Consider the following 20436-nt stretch of genomic DNA (forward strand, 5'->3'; position numbering starts at 1 on the left):
TACAGATGGTGGTGTTCCAATGTATCTGCTGCCCTTGTCCATCTAGGTGGTAGAGGTCGCGGGTTGGGAAGGTGCTGTCTAAGGAGCCTTGGTGCATGGCTGCAGTGCATCCTGTAGATGGTACACACTGCTGCCACTGTGCCTGGTGGTGGAGGGAGTGAATGTTTGTAGATGGGGTGCCAATCAAGCGTGCTGCTTTGTCCTGGATGGTGTCGAGCTTCTTGAGTGCTGTTGGAGCTGCACCCATCCAGGCAAGTGGAGAATATTCCATCACACTCCTGACTTGTGCCTTGTAGATGGTGGACAGACTTTGGGGAGTCAGGAGGTGAGTTACTCGCCGCAGGATTCCTAGCCTCTGACCTGCTCTTGTAGCCATGGTGTTTATATGGCTACTCCAGTTCAGTTTCTTGTCGATGGTAGCTCCCAGGATGTTGATAGTGGGGAATTCAGTGATGATAATGCCATTGAATGTCAAGGGGAGATGGTTAGATTCCCTCTTGTTGGAGATGGCCATTGCCTGGCACGTGTGGTGTGACTGTTGCTTGCCACTTAACAGCCCAAGCCTAGATGTTGTCCAGGTCTTGCTGCATTTCTGCACAGACTGCTTCAGTATCTGAGGAGTCGCGAATGTTGCTGAACATTGTGCAATCATCAACGAACATCCCCACTTCTGACCTTATGCCTGAAAGAAGGTCATTGATGAAGCAGCTGAAGATGGTTTGGCCTAGGACACTGTGCTGAGGAACTCCTGCAGTGATGTCCTGGAGCTGAGATGATTGACCTCCAACAACCACAACCATCTTTCTTTGCACTAGGTATGACTCCAACCAGCAGAGAGTTTCCCTCTGATTCCTATTGATTCCTGTTTTGCTAGGGCTCCTTGATGCCATATTCGGTCAAATGCTGCCTTGATGTCAAGGGCAGTCACTTTCACCTCACCAAGGCCCCATCTGCTTGGGTAGATGTAAAAGGTCCCATGTCACTATTTTCAAGAAGAGCAGAGGAGTTATTCCCAGTGTCCTAGCCAATATTTATCCCTCAATCAACATCACAAAAAAAGAGATTACCTGCTCATTATCACATAGCTGTTAGTAGGAATTTGCTGTGTGCATACTGGCTGCTGCATTTCCTGCATTACTACAGTGACTACACTTCAAAAAATTACTTCATTGGCTGTGATGCACTTAGGTAAATGGTTGTGAAAGGCTCTATATCAATGCAAATCTTTCTTTTTTCTTTAGTACACTTCTGCAAACAGTCTACAGTGTCTCCTTAAAAATGTTTCTATGAACGACAAGTAAACAGAACTCATGACCAAAACTATGGCAGTGGAAATTATCCAATCATCTCCATTCTGGCTGGGGGTAGTGGTGTTACAATAGCGGGGAGTAGTAACAATTGGTTGTTTTTCAGACTTGCAGGGGGGCAGGGGGGATGCTGTGGAGGGGGAAGGTATGCAGTGCTTTTCCCCAGGCGTCAGTATTGGGACCACTGGTCTTTTTGATACATTCGAATTATTTGGACTTGGGTATATAGAATATAATTTTAAAGTTTGCTGATAAGACAAAACTCAGAAATGTAGTAAGCAATGAGAAGGACAAAAACAGACTGCTGGAATAGGCGGACACATGGCAGATAAAATTTAATACAGAGAAGTGTGAACTGATATATTTTGGTAGGAAGAATGAGCTGAGACTACATGAACTAAATAGTATAATTTTAAAGAGGGGTGCAGGAACACTTTACTTTCTGTACATGATTTTACATTGAATTTGTTGGCCTTTATTGCTTGGGGGGTTAGAGTTTTAAAATAGGGAAGTCTTGTTACAACTGTACAGGCTGTTGGTGAGGCCACACCTGGAGTACTGCGTACAGTTTTGGTCCCCGTATTTAAGGAAGGATATTCTAGTATTGGAAGGAGTTCAGAAAGGTTCACTAGGCTGATTCCTGGGATGAAGGGGTTGTCTTATCAAGAACAGCTAAACAGGTTAGGCCTTTACTCATTGAAGTTTAGAAGAATGAGAGGTGATCTTATTGAAATATATAATATTTTAAGGGGGCTTGACAGGGTAGATGTTGAGAATATGTTTCCACTGGTGTGGGAATCTCGAACTAGGGGACATAGTTACAGAATAAGTGGTCACACATTTACAAACTGAGATGCAAAGGACTTTCTTCTCAGAGGTTGGTGAATCTCTGGAATTCTCTTCCTCAGAGAGTTGTGGAGGCTGGGTCACTAAATGTATTTAAGGAGGAGGTAGATAGATTTTTGAAATCTCGGGGAGTCAAGGGTTATGTGGAGCAGGACTGAAAGAGGAGTTGAGTCCTGGGACACATCAGCCATGATCTTATTGAATGGCAGGGCAGGCTTGAGGGGCTGAATGGCCTACTCCTGCTCCTATTTCTAATGTTCTTATGCTCTCACTGACACCTCCTGGTTCAGATGCTGCATACCCCCTAGTAAGGATTCTTGAATCTGATTCTTCAATCTCAGATCCACTGTAGAGGGCATCACATTGTTTCGGCTTTCTAAGTGCTGAAAATTGCAGGGCCTGCAAAAAAAAAATCAGGACAAAAATTGAACAAAGATTAATAATCAATAATGAAGTAAATATCTATTCAGTGTTACCATGGATAGTATCTAGACTGGGTTATCAGAAATGACTCAATAATTCAAAGTTTAACAAGGAACAGCAATTATCCATGAAAGTGGGAAGCAAGTCTGTGTACATACTGTGCATGTACATCGCTGAGCATAACCAATACAGGTAATTGTTCTTCTCTGAATAATCTGAAATCAATTGCAACATTGTCCTCAATCTGCAATTGAGGTGAGATAAACCAAAGGTGATCTACACTGGATTTTTGGTGCCTGACAAGTATCAATCAATCTTCAGTGACAGTCTGGGACATTGGAGTTGGGAATTGGATGCATGTTAGTGCAAATATTGTGAAGTATAGTCTGCCGTTGCTTGGTCAAGAAAATGGTTGATGTGTTGATGATTGTGATGTCAATAATTGTGATGTTGATGTTGGTGATTGTAATGTTGATTATTTGACATGTTTGATTGTGATGTATGTCAAAGAAGCTGGTCTGTCTGCCCACCCAGAAGTGATTTTGGTTCCAAAATCTAGCTGAAGGGCCAAGTGCAATCATAGAAAATAAACATCATCATGTTGGATAAAAGCAGAAAAATAAAAGATACATCAGAAAGCAAAGTCTTGTCAACAGATCTGGATTTATACCGAGAAATTGAGGAAGAGCAAAGTGGACTTGTCACTTCACTAGTTGAAGGGATCTCAATTGGTTATATACCACACAGACGAAGTGACTTGCTCTCTTCTTCACTGAACTGGCATCTGTTCTGTTCTATTTAAAATGTAATTTCTTCTCATTAGGTTCAGTAGTATATGTTAAGAATGTGCCTCACAAGGATAAACCTTCTTCTCCTGTAATCACATTTCTGGATTTGGCACTGGATCAAATGTATGGACGATGTGTTGAGTTGAGGCCCTGCCCTTTAGGCAAAGCAACACAATACACCTTCCCATGTAGAAAATGGTGGCTGGCCACCATTTGGTGTACTTCCATTCAGAAGATAACTGCCTACAATGAGGTTAGGGAAAAATATTTTGAAAATATACATGTTGTAAATGCATATGTACTCTACCCAGGAAGCCTAACTCAACAATTTAGGAATGATATAAATCAAGAAAAGGCTACTTGACCTTGAAGCTAATGCCTTTTAAAGGCCATGATTTACAAAGGACATTAAGCAAATCACCAGAATATTCATCCCCATTCATGTCCAATATTCAATCCTCACCAACTGACTTTCAGATATTCTGGCCCTCTTCTTCTGCCCTATTGTGTCTCAAGTGGTATTTTATCACACCAGCCTCTCTCCCCCATTCATCATCGATATATTGGCTCAACATTTCATGCTGTACGTCGAGCAAGCTGATGCTGGTCTTGCTTTTACATCCCCTATCTACACAAGTTGGTTCTTTTCAGATGCTCCTTCCCATATCTGCTGTTACAGGTGGGGTTGGGGGTGGCGGGTGGGGAGTGGCGGGGAGGCAGCACAGAGATTGCTTGGGGAATAGTCTCAGAAGGAGCAGCGGCCATTGATTTTAAACCAGAAATTCTACTCCCTCTGGGACCTTTAGAGCAAAATTGCCTTTCTCAGGAAACAAGTTGTGCTTCATGCACTAAGTACTGAAATTTCATGGATTTATCATAAGTGTCACTTCATGACAAGTCAATTATCCTTAGTATGCTGGGGAAGGTTTCCTTTGTGCACTACTTTAGCAGAATCAGAGACATATTTGTAAAGAACATGCTTATGACTTCACTGTAATTAATAAACAGAAGAAACCCTCCACCCCCATAATGGTAAATCCAACAAAATGTCATATGCAAACATTACCTGTTTTTGAACATATATTAAGTAACATTGGTGCCTAACTGACTGAATAAATGCAACATATTCTGTGCTCCCAGTTCTTAAATTCTGTTAAAACCACATAGTACACAGGTAATAGGTTTAGACCCTGAATAAAACAGAATTCATACTTTACACAATATATCAATAACACTCCTTAATACATAATCCAATTTAATAAGAAAATACTGATGAAGCATCTTGCAGATTACCATAATATTGCAGGTGAGCTATAAGGTTGGAATCTAATTGATGGATTCAGAAGGTTTAAACATGCAATAGTGAATATCAGAGAGTGATTAAAAGCCTGTAAACGAATCAAGTGGTTCAAATTACCTTAAAAAGCAAGAAGTAGAAGCTCCAGGGATTTATAAGCATTATTTCAACCACTGGAATCAGATTACAGCCTCGAGCTCACTTCACGATCACATCATGCAATGTATACATGTTTATGTGTTTTTAGAGTTGAAAATTACAACTTCTTCTTAACACTGTCAGGAGGATTCTAGTACTTCACTACTGAGATATTATGACTTCTCTTTTTGTGATTGAATGCTGCCAAAGAATTATTTAAAATTGACTACACAGAGAACAACATACAACTTGAAGCATTACATAGAATTTGCAGCACAGAAACAGGCCATTCAGCCCAACTGGTCCATATTAGTGTTTATATTCTGAACGAGCCTCTCCCACTCCTTCTCATCTAACCCTAACAGAATAACTCTCTATTTCTTGTCTCTCATGTGTTAATCTGGTTTCCCCTTTAATGTACCCATGCTATTCGCCTCAACTATTTCTTGCAGTAGGGAGTTCCACACTCTAACTAATCTCTGGGTAATGAAGTTTCTCCTGAATCCCCTATTGGGTTTATTGGTGACTATCGTACCTTACAAGACTAGCATAGAATCTCACCAGATAAAGAGTGGGAAGTCAGGGAGTGTTACAGGCTGTGACACACTCCACTCCATCTCTGACTTCTCCTTGACATATTTGGGTTTTGCTGTCTTTGTTTATTTGCTGCAACATAACTGAATAACGCCCCTATGATGACTAATTTCTGACATGCCATTTTACTTCATATATTGCAGTGAGAGGGAGTGTTTTTAGAAAATGAGAGCACATCTTCTGAGATGACAGCTTTGCTGAAAAAGTAATGATTTCCTGTGCTGTGCAGGACTTTCTGTATTCGTGCCTTAATATCCAAGCAGATTTCTGTAGCATTGTTCTTGCTGAATCAGAAATGACCTTACTGAAAGGGGATAGGTGCACATCTCCACTGAAAGAATTTTTAAGGTAAGTTTATAAAAGATCCACCCAGAGACAATGAGGTAAATAGCTCCAGTAAAACAAATAAGAGTTTTCTTTACCAACTATGGAGAAGGAAATAAATAAATCTCTCCATGAAGTATGATGAAGCAACTGTCTACCTGCTCAGGGCAATGGGCTTTTAATAGTGAATATCAAACAGTATATACAACTTAATAAAAGATTACTTAGAATTGCATAGACTGTACAGAACAGAAACAGGTCATTCAGTTCAACAGGCCTATACCAGCATTTATGCTCTATACGAGGTCCCTCTCACCCTACTTCAGCTAAGCCTATCAACAACAACTTATACATATAGCACCCTTAAAGTAATAAAACACCCCAAGGCATTTCACAGGAGTATTATAAAGCAACATTAGAAACAGAAACACATAAGGCAATATTAGGGGAGATGATCAAAAGCTTGGTCAAAGAATAGGTTTCAAGGAGTGTCTTAAAGGAAGAAAGAGAGGTAGAGAGGTGGAGAGTTTGAGGGAGGGAATTCCAGAGCTTAGGGCTTTAGTGGCTGACAGCACGGCTGCCAATGGTGGCGCAATTAAAATCAGGGATATTCACGAGGCAGAATTAGATAGGCGCAGATATCTTGGAGGATTGTGGGTTTGGAGGAGATTACAGAGATGTGGAGGGGAAGGCCATGGAGTGATTGAAAATAAGGATGAGAATTTTAAAGTCAAGACATTCCTTGATCGAGAGCCAGTGTAAGTCAGCGAGCACAGGAATGATAGGTGAACGGAACTTAGTGTGGGTAAGGACACAGGCAGCAGAGCTTTGGATGACCTCAAGTTTAGGGAGAGTAGAATGTGGGGGACCAGTCAGAATTCATTGGAATAGTCAAGCCTAGAGGTAACAAAGGCATGAATGAGAGTTTCAGCAGCAGATGAGTTGAAACAGGAGTGAAGTCGGGCGATGTTACAGAGGTGGAAATAGGTGATCATAGTGATGGTGTGAATATATGGTTGGAAGCAACCTCGGGATCAAATGTGACATCAAGTTTGAGAACAGACCGCTTTAGTCTCAGACAGTTGCCAGGGAAAGGGATGGAGTTGGTAGCTAGGGAACAGAGTTTGTAGCAGGGACCGAAGACAATGGCTTCAGTCTTCTCAATATTTATTTGGAGGAAATTTTTGCTCATCCAGTACTGGATGTCAGATAAGCAGTCTGACAATTTAGCAACAGTAAAGATGACAAGAGAGTTGGTGGTAAGGTACAACAGAGTGTAGTCAGCATACATGTGAAAACTAATGTTATACTTTTGGATGATATTGCTGAGAGGAAGCATGTAGATGAGAACTAGGAGGAGGCCAAGGATAGATCCTTGAGGGACACCAGTGGTATTGGTGCAGGAGCAGGAAGAGAAGTCTTTGCAAGTGTTTATCTAGATAGATAAGAATGGAACCAGGCATGTGCAGTCCCACCCAGCTGAACAACAGTGGAGAGGCATTGCAGGAGGATGGTGTGGTCATCCTTGTCAAAGGCTAAAGACAGGTCGAGAAGCACGAGGTGGGATAGTTAACTTTGTCTCAGTCTCACAGGATCAAGATAACATTCTATTTATTTCTCCCTCCTTTGGTTATTTAGCTTTTCCTTAAATGCATTTATGCTATTTCACTCAACTACACCTTGTGGTAGTGAGTTCCATGCTCTGGGAAAAGAAGATTCTCCTGAATTCCCTATTGGATTTATTAGTGACTATCTTATATGTATGGCCTCTAGGTCTGGTCCCCTCACAAGTGGGAACATATAATATCTTATCTATATCTGCCCTTTATTAAACTAATTTACATCTTTCCTTCTTTACCAAGTATTTCTGAAAAGGCACTTATTGTTAGAAAAATGTTTAGTTATTTATTCATGGTAAATCAGAACTTGTATTCAGGGTCTTTTTTTTAATCCAATCTGTTTATGTCTCCTGCCTTGCCAACCAGTTTTGTTGAGCCCAGGCTCCCCCTATGTGCTCAAGAGAGGTTCCCAGCATGCCCACCATGTTCTGATATGGGCAGCTAACAGGCAAGATTCCCCACCACTATTGCATACTCAGAACAATTAGGCAGAAATTTCCTGGAAACTTCTACTACAACCATGTCGTTTAGCCATTTTCCAGCTGTTGAACTGGTGTTAGTTCAGCAAATCTTGCTGACAGAATGACCTTCCCTAATGAAATATTTTACAAGTTTGCTAGCCTTGTGATGAAAAACATCCACATCACTTCTCATTCTTAACATGCAATTCTTTGGATTGGACAGCACGATGATGATTTATATAATTATTTTGTATATTTTGCATACCTGTGGCTATTAACTTAATATAAATCTCTTTCAGTTCAGTTCTGATGAAGCATAACTATCTTGTTAATTTATGCACACATGTGAAACTATTCAGTCCCTCAGTGAAAAGTGGTATGGTGACACTTTGGCTATAAAACCATCACATAATCATTTTAAGGTTTCCTGTGATGATATATTTCTTTGCTGGAGGCACCATTTGATGTTATGATATTGGTTATTAGACTCATAACTCTTTCATATACTGATGTCCGTGGAGAGCTTATTAATGTTCTATATTGTCTAGTAATTTTTTCCCTATTTGCTATGATGTCATTATTCAAAGTTGTAACAGATAAAGAGCAACGAAAACAAACCCAGTGAAGAACAACTATTTAGAATCATTTTGCAGAGTGACAGGCTGGATAAGTACTGTTTGTCATCTGGTACCTCACCATTGAGGCCATTTGTCATGTGTAAACCTCTACAGCAAATATCAGGAGGCTATTGAACAATGGGGGTTCCAGTCAATTCTGTTCTCACCCAATGATGTGCAGGTACATCTTTATCAGGTATCACTGGATAATGATCAGGGACAAGAACCTTCTCTGATTTTTCTCCTTGCCTAGAGGTCAATGATGATGGCAGATAATACCTTTGGCCCTTTCTGATCTGTATGACTCAGCTAAACACTGGAGAAACTTGCTGAGTTGCAAGAACAAAAGGGTAAGAAAAGATGAATCAAGTCTGCCCCATTCGATGTGTAACCTCAAGCAACACCCACCCACCTCCTAAAAATGCTGTTACGACCTGAGTGAGGCCATTAACATTAAAATACGCTAAATGAACCCCCAGACCAATTTAAAGAATTACGTGACAAGATTTCCTGTTTTAAGACTTTTATTAGAATGACTAAACTAAAAGAAGTCCCCATTAACTAAACAGTACTTTGTAAGTAGCTGATACCCCAAATACACAGAAAGGTATTTTCTTTACTTATTAAAATACTTGAAAACCCCACGCCACACTTATACATTACTCAATTCTCTTTGATGGCGAAATCTTTGTGGTTAAAAGTTCCTCACTCCTCCCAATTGCAATGAGTTGGATTTCCAAAACTTTTCTCAAAGTCAGTGTCCTCTTTGCTCACTTCTACAAGCACTTTTGACCTGGATGTCCGTGAATATGGCAATTCCTAGTGATCCCGTTTACTTCTCTGCAAACTTTAACTTTCAAAGCAGGTTCAGGTCTTCACAACCTTTCAATGAATCAGGCTTCCGAGAGCTGGTGTTCGCTCACTCTCTCTCTTTCTCTCTCTCGAGGCTGCCAACTTTTAAAAATCAATTTTTTTAAAGCATAATCATGCTACAAAGTCCAGCGTTCATAATAATGCTATCTACTGGTGCTGGGAGGAGGAAAGAGAAAAAGCTGAGTGACCAACTAAAAAAAACTCTGGAGACTACCTTTTTGAGGAATTTCAGCCAATTCCAGGACATCCCAAAAGCAAAATACAGAGGATGCTGGAAATACTCAGTAAGTCAGGCAGCAGCTGTGGAGAGAGAAACAGAGTTAACATTTCAGGTCAATGACCTTTCATTTGAACTGGTGAAGTTAGAAATGTAATAGGTTTTTAAGCAACTGAAACTGGGGCGGGTGGTAAAAAGAACAAAAGGGGAGGTCTGTTCTTGGAAGGGAGCAGAGATAAAATGACAAAAGGGCTGATGGTAGAAAACCAAAGGGAGTGGTAATGGAACAAGTGAAGAAACAAAAGATGTGATGGGAGGAGGTGTGAATGGCAGAATCATGTACAGCTATTGTCCCTTCTCACCATCCAAGGCATCAAAGACTCCTTCCAGGTGAAACAGCAATTTACATGCACTTCTTTCAATTTAGTATACTGTATTCGACGCTCAGAGTGCGGTCTCCTCTATATTGAGGACACCAAACACAGATTAGGTGACGGCTTTGCGTAACACATCCGTTCAGCCTGCAAGCATGATCCCGAGCTTCCAGTTGCTTGACTTATCAATTCTCCACCTTATTCCCACTCTGACCTTTCATTCCTCAGCCTCCTGAAGTGTTCCAATGAATCTCAAAGTAAGCTCAAGGAGCAGCACCTCATCTTTCGACTGGGCACTTTACAGCCCTCCAGACTCAATACTGAGTTCAACATTTTCACACTGTAACCTCTACCCCCATTTTATTTTTTGCTTTGCTAATTTTGATTTTATTCTCTTGTTTTCTCTTTTGTTTTGCTTTTGGGTGGCAGCTGTTCATCATCCTACCATTTCCAGCTCTTCTAGACACTTCTTTTGTTTCTTTACTTGTCCCATTACCACTCCCTTTGGTCTTACACTACCGATTCTTTTGCCATTTAATCTCTCCTGCCTCCTTTCACCCTCTCACAGATCTTCTCTTTTGTTCTTTCTCCTACCCTCTCCCCTATTACTTGCTTAAAATCTATTACATCTCTAACTTTTCCCAGATCTGATGAAATGTCATAGTTGAAACGTCAACTCTGTTTCTCTTTCCACAGATGCTGCCAGACCTGCTGAGTATTACCAGCATTTTCTGATTTTATTCCAGTCTTCACAGTTGCACAAAAAAACTCTTCAAAATTTTAACTAACAAGCAGTTTACCCACTTTAATTAGAAAGGTCCTTTTCTATCAGGACATCATGGGGTTTCTTGTTAAAGGATTGTATCGGCTCCACACTCAACCTTTATCTCAGCAGTTCAATCCAGAGGATGATGACTTTGTGTGGAAAGAAATACTTTCTGATCTGTGACCTCTTTTCCTGTGGACTTTACAGATATGACTTCTAATCCTGCCAACCCAATAAATTTCAAATCAAATACCTAACCTACCTGCATCCAATTCCTTCATCGAGCTGAATTTAGTGAGGTCATTTGAAGCGAGAATGGAGGCATGGGGGCCGGAGAATTGCGCCGGATGAGTCTGCCCGGAAATCCAACATTGTGACGTCAGTTCTGGATTTAGACAGTGGCGGGAAAGCACCAAGGTGGTGTTGCCGCCCTGAAGTGATAGGAATGTAGGGTGACACAGTGGCACAGTGGTTAGCACCACAGCCTCACAGCTCCAGCGACCCGGGTTCAGTTCTAGGTACTGCCTATGCTGAGTTTGCACGTTCTCCCTGTGAGCGCGTGGGTTTCTGCTGGGTGCTCTGGTTTCCTCCCACAGCCAAAGACTTGCAGGTTGATAGGTAAATTGCCCATTGTAAATTGCCCCTAGTGTAGTTAGGTGGTAGGAGACTGGTGGGGATGTGGTAGGGAATATGGGGTTAATGTAAGATTAGTGGGTGGTTGTTGGTCAGCACAGACTCGGTGGGCCGAAAGGCCTGTTTCAGTGCTGTATCTCTAAATAAATAAGTAATTTAAATTGTAGAACAGTTCATTTTAATGAAATTGGAAGCAATTCAATGGGCAGGGGAGGGGGGACTTGGAATTAAGTGAATGATGGGTCGTCCTCCCATGCCTTCGGAACCCCATCCATTGAAAGCTGATGGAACTGAGGTGAACCTCAATGCCACGAGGGGTAGGCAGTATTTGTGTGCCCAAACTGTTGGGTGAGAAGGTCGGGTGCAAATACTGCTGGGTGAGAGGGCAAGCTATCAGCAAAGGTGAGCACTGAGGGCCATTAGCGAGTCTGCCAGGAGAAGTAGCAATGAGAAATCTGTCAAGGCAGGTTCATCTTTGCCAGGACATTGCTCACGTGGGTCTCCTACACCCTGCCTTTTTGCTCTGCTGTGGCATGATGCAGCGCCTCCAACAGAGGGAGGGCCATGAGGAAGCTGCACCTGCCCGTGAAGCTCCACAATGCGAGCAGCAGCAGCCAGCCATGCCAAGAAGGGCCCACCTGTGACAGGGATTGTACCGGACTCGAGTCAGCTACCTCCAAATGTCTGAGTGGCACTGTTAGCAAAGACTATGGCTCTCCAGGAAGGCCATCACCGATGGCCCTGCTGTAGGACGAGTTGCGACTTATGGGATTTGGTGGTCACCCTATGCCCATGACCTTGATAATCACAGTGGCACTTAACTTTTACATGTCTGGATCATTTCAAGGATCCACTGCGGACATGTGTGGCATTTCCCAGGCAGTAGCCCACCACTGTATCAAGGAAGTGATCAGTGCCCCGTTCAAGAGAGCTGGGGACTATGTGTGATACCAGACCAATCCTTATAGCCAGACCAACAGGACAATCAGATTTGGGGCCATCGCTGGATTCCCCCAAGTGCAAGGTGTGATGGAATGCATGCATGTGGCCATCAAGGCTCCCAGCTGCCTTCATGAACAGGAAGGACTTCCATTCCATCAACATTCAACTGCTCTGTGACCGCCAAAAGCACTTCTTGCAGGTGCAAGGCCCACTTCCCAGGAAGCAGCCACAATGCCTACATACCTTCACAATCCCAAGTTCTACAGCTCTTCAGGCCCCCCACTCACCTTCAGGGATTGATTCTGAGGGATAAGGACTTCCCATGGAAGACATGGCTACTCATGCCTGTGAAGAACCCTCGCACAGCAGCAGAGGAAAGGTACAAAACTTGCCACGGCTCCACCCGAGTGACCATTAAGCAGGCTACTGGGCTGCTGAAGATGAGATTCCGGTGCCTCAATTGATCTGGAGCCCTGCATTATGCCCCAGCAAGGGCGTCGCGTATCGTGGTGGTCTGCTGTGCTCTGCACAAACTAGCACTGCAGAAGGAGGTGGCCTTGCATGAAGAGGACATGATTGAACGTCACTCCTCTACCGACAAGGAGGATGCAGAGGAGAGTGATGAGCAGGCAGCAGTGGACTGGAGGACAGATACATTGAGCGATGGGCCAAGGAAGCAAGAGACAGTACCCACTTCTAGTCACCATGATGGCCTCTCAGAGTAAAATCAAGAAAGACTCACCTTGTTGCATGCAGTCTGTCACCTTCTTTCTACCTGTCTTCTGTGCCTAGTGTGCAGCTGAACCATGCGCTATGGTCCCATGGGAGACACTAATCAAATGAGGGCTATGCCCATACTGGCATCTACTAAGGAGGAAGGCTGAAGTCAGCAGCTCACAATTAAGGCATGATAGAATGATCATTTTCCACAATGAAAGTTAATTTCAAAAATAAAAGAACCTTATATGAAAAAAGCAAATGTCAAATGTCAAACACCCGTGAACCCAATTCAAATCTTGTTTTTGTTTTCTAGTTCATTACATACGCCGATGTATCTAAAAAGATCTCAATGGATGATATTGTTTACATAAAATGTATATCGTGCATACACAAAGCTGTAAGGCTCGTCCCACAAACCAAACTGAACAGAAGCGTGACCTTAGAGTTAATCAACTGACAGATATGTAGCAGATGGGAAAAATTTACGTGGTTCCCACATGAGTGAACTGTCTCAGACTAATACACAGGGCTAGTGCGCGCGAGATAGAACAAAACAGTCTCACAGCCAACCGAGCAAAGCAAAGCTCTTTAGCTCTATCACATCCAGCATGAAATAGTGGTTGACAACCAGGCCACTTAACAGGACAAGGAAGCTCCAACATACATTTGCATTTTCAACCATCGTAGAGTCCAAAACGCAAGTACGAGACAAAGCTGAAGTGTTTGCACTTGTCTTCAACCAAAAGCATTGAATAAATATTCCTACTTGGCCTCCTCATGAATTCCCCACCATCATAGATACCAGTGTCCAGTCAATACGGTTCACTCCACGTGACGTTAAGAATTAGCGGATTATACTGGACACAGCAAAGGATATGGTCTGCTAAACCATCCCCAATGTAGGATTGAAGACTTGTACACCAGAGCTGCCTGTTCCCCTAGCTAAGCGGTTCCAATACAGTAATAACACTGACATGTACCCAACACTGTGGAACAATACCCAGGTGTGTCTTTCCACAAAAAACAGGATATATTTAAATCAGGCAATTATTGCATATCAGCCTCCTCCCAATCATCAGTAAAATGAGTGCCAGCAAGTAACACCTACTTACCCATAACCTTTTCACTGATGCTCAGTTCTGGTTCCGCCAGGACCACTCAGCTCCTGACCTCATCACAGCCTTGATACAGGCAAGGAGAAGGCTCATCTTCTCTTCTCAGGGCAACTAAGGATGAACATTAAATGCAGCATTGCCCCTATCCCAAAAACAAATAATAAACACATCAGATCTACTATTGATTAACAAAATGTCAAATTATTAACGTAGTTCACAACCACACAACGATTGTTACAGCTATTGTGGAAATGCACAATAGCAAAAAAAAAATGTAATTAATTGTGATGACATGCGTTAGCATTGGGAGAGATCTTTCGATGTTGAGGTTAAAAAGTACATTCTTGATCAAAGATTTTAAGATAGTAAGGGTATAGGGAGAAACTATTTCCACTGGTTGGGGAGTCTAGGACTAGGGCGCATAGTCTAAAAAGTATGGCCAGACCTTTCAGGAGTGAAATTAGGAAACACTTCTACAAACAAAGGGTGGTAGAAGATTGGAACTCTTTTCCACAAATGGCAATTGATATTGGATCAATTGTTAGTGTTAAATCTGAGCTTGATAGATTTTTGTTAACCAAAGGTATTCAGGGATATTGGAGGTTACAGATCAGCCATGGTCTCATTGAATGTCAGAATAGGCTTAAGGGATGAAATGGCCTATTTCTGTTCTTATGTTCAGATGTCCTGTACTCCTGAGGCACTATGTTTTGTATCCATCTCTTGTTTCTTTCTGACCTAATACCAACACTACAGGAAAGTGACTCCAATCTCATGCAGAAATAAAATATCATTAATATTAAAGGAACAGTCAGATTTTGGCTGTGTCATTTTCATGTCCCACTGACCACAAAATGTGCAATATTACAAGGGAGTGAAGTCACCGAACTGAAAGAGAACACATTCTGGCTACTGGTGTATGACATCTCCTCAATAAAGTTGACTCATGCTTTCCTCCATCTTTGCATGAGATGTAGCAGATATTGAAATTAACTTTAAAGGTCATTTTGAAACTACTGTTTTCAGCAAAATGCCATCCATACTGACTGATTTGGGTGTTTGCCTGAGCAACGTGTAATGTGGAGCTGACAGTATAACTTACCTGAGCCAAATATCAATCTCAACTGCTGCCTGTAGTATAACAGTGCCATAACATCACTTTTATGTTGCCAATAATGTTGGGCTAATTCTATTTGCGATATAAGTATGAATGAGTGACTAAGCATGATGGATGAATTACAACAACAGGAGCAGGCATTAACCATGTGCTGCTGAGCAGCGGTGGTATAATTTAGTTCAACTTTCATTGTCCCTAATGATGTGAGCAGTAGAGAATGGTTTTGAATTCTAACTAAATTTATAAGCCTTTTTCCCTTATGCCTTATGCTCTCCTAGCTGACTCATCTCTTTTCTGCTCCACCTAGATCTGTACTTCTGTGGTCTAATCACTGCCTCTCACTATGTGTTCTTCATTTGTCGTCTTGTAGTGAGTGTTCAGGAATACTTTGGAAACTACTTTCAGGCGAGAAGAAAGAAAGACCTTGCATTGTTACAGTACCTTTCATACCCTCAGGACATCTCAAAGCACTTCACAGGCAATGAATTATTTGTAAAAGCATATATCTGTTGTGCACATGTAGGGCTGAATTTTATGGGCTCGCGGGAGATGGGATGGGAGGCGGTGGAAGGTTGGGGGGCCGAGTGCCTGTCACCTTTCTGTCCCCCTGCAACTAAGTCATGGATTGGAAAGGCCAAAGACAGACTTCCCACCCAGAGGCCAAATAAAGCCCTTACATAGCCAATTTATAGCCATTTAAAAGCCTCTTCCCGCTGCTGGTGGTATTACACCAGTAGCGGGGGGTCCTCCAACACATGGGGACGTTGAGGTTGTCCAGTAAAACAGGGTGGCCTCCCTGTGGGCTTGTGGGAGGGCCTTCTCCGTGGGTAATCTGTGGTCCACGGAGGGTCTCCAGTGGCAAAAGTCGCCCCTTCGTTAAGACCCTCCTGCTATCAAAGATCACCTTCCTCCCTTCACTGGGGCCTGCCGGACTGGCCTCAGCAACCCCACCACATTAACTGGGGTCCAGGGCTCCAGTGATGGGCCTGGTTGCTGGTCTGTTGTAATACCAGCAGTGGCCACCGCTCCCAGTGGCGCTGTCAATACTACTGAGCTGCCGGCCTTCTGATTGTCCGGCAGCTTTTTGATTTATTTTTGATTTAGAGATACAGCACTGAAACAGGCCCTTCGGCCCACCGAGTCTGTGCTGACCATTAACCACCCATTTATACTAATCCTACACTAATTCCATATTCCTACCACATCCTCACCTATCCCTATATTCCCCTACCACCTACCTATACTAGGGGCAATTTATAATGGCCAATTTACCTATCAACCTGCAAGTCTTTTTGGCTGTGGGAGGAAACCGGAGCACCTGGAGGAAACCCACGCAGACACAGGGAGAACTTGCAAACTCCACACAGGCAGTACCCAGAATTGAACCCGGGTCGCTGGAGCTGTGAGGCTGCGGTGCTAACCACTGCGCCACTGTGACGAAGTTCGATTCCCCATGCTTAAAGGGATGGGGACAATGGTGCTGGGCCGTTAGTTGCCCAAATGCTGTTAAATTGAGCCGGTTGGGGGGTTCTCCAAAGGGCCGAGACGGGGTTCCCCTCGCTTTTTCAGCCCAGTGTCGGGGCCCCTGCCGATTCCAAAAAATTCAGTCCATACACAGCAGACAATTTGTGTGAGCAAGGTCCCAGAAGTAGAATGAGATACATCACCAGTTAATTTATTTTTTGGTGGCATTGGTTGAAGGAAAATGTTACATAGACTACATTGCAAAGCAAATGCAGTTTTTTTCCCATTAACATTGCAGCTAAAATGAAGTGCGTGCAAGTCAGGATGCAGTTATACAAACTCTTCATTCATCCCACCCCTCACATCAGTCTACATGAACCTCTTTCTCCCAACAATAAAGTGGAACATTGCTGTTCAAATAAAACACAGACATAAGCTTCATCAGCTAGTTCTTCAAAATGGAGATTTGCCGTTCATCAGTAAACAAGATTTAACTATCATCAAATGCTGCTAACGCACTATACTCAATAGATTGTTTAAAAAAATTTACAGATTTGTAAAATCATTTTTAAAAATACACTTGAACGTGTTTATGACTTCACAAGACATTTCGTTGCATAAAGTTTCCTTTCAACATGCAACATTAAAAGTCACATTCATTTAGTGTGAACATCCTTTGCTCGTGTGGTTATGACTAAGGTTATGCACAAAGGCACAGTGATGGCATGATTTACAAGCAAGCTGTCATTGAAGAAATTATTTCAAAATCAATTTGAAAATGATATTAAGAATTTAGTATCTAAACCCTGATTGAATAATTTTTTTTTTTAAATGAACATCCTCTGGAAAAGAACAGTTTCGTGTCATAAATATTTATTTTTACTTCAGTGGTTTATGTGGCGTATAGTCATGAAATTCAAAAATAAAAATTCCCTTTGAAAGATTTAAAAGCGTTGTACCCTGCACTGAATACACCACTTTTGTTGTCTTACTCTCAATTCATACAATGCAACAGAGACACTGCAATGTAGAGTAATAGAATTATACAGCAGTTGAGACCATTTGGTCCATTGTGCCTGTGCTGGCTCATTGAAAGATCGATCCAATTAATCCCACTCCCATCTCCTCCCAATAACCCTTCAGTTTTTTTTTCCTTTTCAAGTATATATTCAATTCGCTTTCAGAAGTTACTGTTGAATCTGCTTCTACCACCCTTTCAGGCAGTACATTCCAAATAATAACATCTCGCCTTCTAAAAAAAATCTGCATCTCCTCTAATTATTTTTAATGTATGTCCTTTGGTTACGCTCCAGCCAACTGGAGAAGTGTTTCCTTATTTATTCTAACAAATCCCCTCATAAGTTTGAATACCTCTATTGAGTCTCCCCTTAACCTTTTCTGCTGTAAAGAGAATAATCCCAGCTTCTCTAGTCTTTCCATATAACTATGTCCCTCATCTCAGGTACCATTCAAGTAATTTCCTCTGCATGCTCTCCAAGTTCTCAACGTCCTTGATATCAATATGTCTTGGAAATGTTTGCAAATGTCTCACCTGTATATTTACCTTGCTCAGTAAATTCCTAATTAGGAGATACAATGCATTAGACTGCAAATTGTGTACACAAACTAGACTATCCTAGCAACCCAATTGTTCCAATCCTGTATCCTGGAAAGCACAGTAAAGAAGAAAATGAACCTAGTTTGATTCTTTTCCAATTAACATTTTCCCTTCTTGTTTGCTTTAAAAACTGGTTGTAAAGAAACTGGAATGTCTCGGACATAATTAAAAGCATGAGTCTGTTTGAGATCAGAGAAAAGGCCCAAAACCTCTATGAAAGAAATGTGATCAATACCAGAGGAAATCAATTACCTTCCCAAAGAAATGATTTCACCAATCACCTTGCTGGGCTTCCCCTTTGCCATCAGAGTGGCAAGGGGCCACTCTTGGCATTCCTGTTGGCAGTTTCAGGTGGGTGGCACTGATGCACCCATGCAGACATGAAGCACCACCCTGGCCATGCAAGTGTCCAGTATCCACAGGATTTGGAGGTAGGTTGGGGTGTCAGGAATTTTGAGGCCATTGAATCTAAGGTTGGTTTGATTCTTATTGAGAAGTTTTAACCAGAGAGAATTCACTAGACTAGTGTGAAAGGAGCAGTATCATAGATAAGTGTCTGTTTTCCCTGGCTTCCTCACCAGATGGCAGTGATTCCTACTAGGTTAAGCTTTATGGGCACTGTGCTGTCTGGTAATTTGCCAAAGTGGCCATTCTTAATGTCTCTGGTTGGGCAGGCATGCTTACAAACAATTAGGAATGGCAATGTGTCCAAATCTGATCTCACTGTTTCTCCCCATTCCACAGTGATTGACAATCAGGACAGGCTTAGCACCCCTACCCATAAAACTGAGTCATCCGTGCACCCCTACCACTTGGCTATGGTCTGCTAAAATGACCAATGATCAAACCTAGGACCTTTCTGGTATGTATAGCTCAGTAGCACAGAAGGACTATATGGGCCATGTGGAATTTCCTGGCCAACCTGAAAGAAAAAAAAAATTATATCTATATAACACCTTTCACAGGAAGTCACAAAAGTAATGTAGTGTAGTGGTGACTTTGACTTTAAGAAACTGTATCTTTAAGAGACCCCACACCACTGATGCATCTGATGACATCATCAGACATATATAAGAAGGAGATGCCAGTTTGAGAGACACACTCAGCACATGGCTTGCAGAGAGCACGATAGTGAGGAAAAGATCTGGTCCTGAGATCATGCTATGTAGATAAGTACGACAGCAAATAGTGTTTGTGTTGAATCTGGATATAAATCCTGTGGTTATCATTTCATGAAGACTTAAGCACACAGCGCAACACTACACCAAAGCACTTTGCAGCCAAGAAAGTATTGTTTGAAGTGTAATGCACAGCAAAGTTCTGCAAACAGCAATGTGATAATAATCAGATAGTCTATTTTTAGGTGTTAGCTGAGTGATAAATGTTGGCGAGGACTCTAGGGAGAACTCCCCTGCTATTCTTTGAAACAGTACCATGGGATCTTTTATCTTTCCAAAGGACAGAGCTGGCCTTGGTTTAATGTCTGTGTGGAGTTTGCAAGTTCTCCCTGTGTCTGCGTGGGTTTTCTCCGGGTGCTCCGGTTTCCTCCCACAGCCAAAAGACTTGCAGGTTGGTAGGTAAATTGGCCATTATAAATTGCCCCTAGTATAGGTAGGTGGTAGGGAAATATAGGGACAGGTGGGGACGTGGTAGGAATATGGGATTAGTGTAGGATTAGTGTAGTACAAAATGGGTGGTTGATGGTCGGCACAGACTTGGTGGGCCAAAGGGCCTGTTTCAGTGCTGTATCTCTAAACTAAAACTAAAACTAAAAAAGGCAACACCTCCAACAGTGCAGCACTCCCTCAGTACTGCAATGGAGTGTTATCCTAGATTTAGAGTGGGACATAAAGCCACAGTTTTTGACTCAGAGGTGAACGTACTAGCAATTTGTGTGGGATACTACATATAGCAAAACAAATTGCATTGCTAATATATCACAATATGAGAGAGGCCATTCAGCCCAATTCGGTGATCCTTCCACACACACCTAGGGCTGGATTCTATGAGCCCGCCGCCGATTTCGGCAGCGAGCTCAAAAAACGCCAAAGAGATGCCAAGATCTTAAGTGCAGTGGCTCATTTAAATAGTCAGGGCAGCCCACCAATCATGTGGAGGGTGCAAGGCTGTCATTCTCGGCAATGCGTCAGCCCATTTTTAAAGGGCAGCCAGCCTTGCTGGCT

At 42.3% G+C, this 20436-nt stretch overlaps 1 long non-coding RNA gene across 1 annotated transcript in view; it reads right to left on the reverse strand.

Moving 5' to 3' along the window:
- The window catches only part of LOC137347448 (uncharacterized), a 277338-nt gene that overhangs the window by 19423 nt on the left and 237479 nt on the right, over window positions 1–20436 (reverse strand). Inside the window, exons 3-4 of the long non-coding RNA XR_010968966.1 lie at window positions 14052–14196; window positions 2455–2552 (exon numbers count right to left, since the gene is read on the reverse strand). This is a non-coding gene — a long non-coding RNA (uncharacterized lncRNA). The remainder of the gene's footprint in view (window positions 1–2454; window positions 2553–14051; window positions 14197–20436) is intronic.

This window comes from Heterodontus francisci, chromosome 32, assembly GCF_036365525.1.
Source record: "Heterodontus francisci isolate sHetFra1 chromosome 32, sHetFra1.hap1, whole genome shotgun sequence".
NCBI lineage: Eukaryota > Metazoa > Chordata > Chondrichthyes > Heterodontiformes > Heterodontidae > Heterodontus > Heterodontus francisci.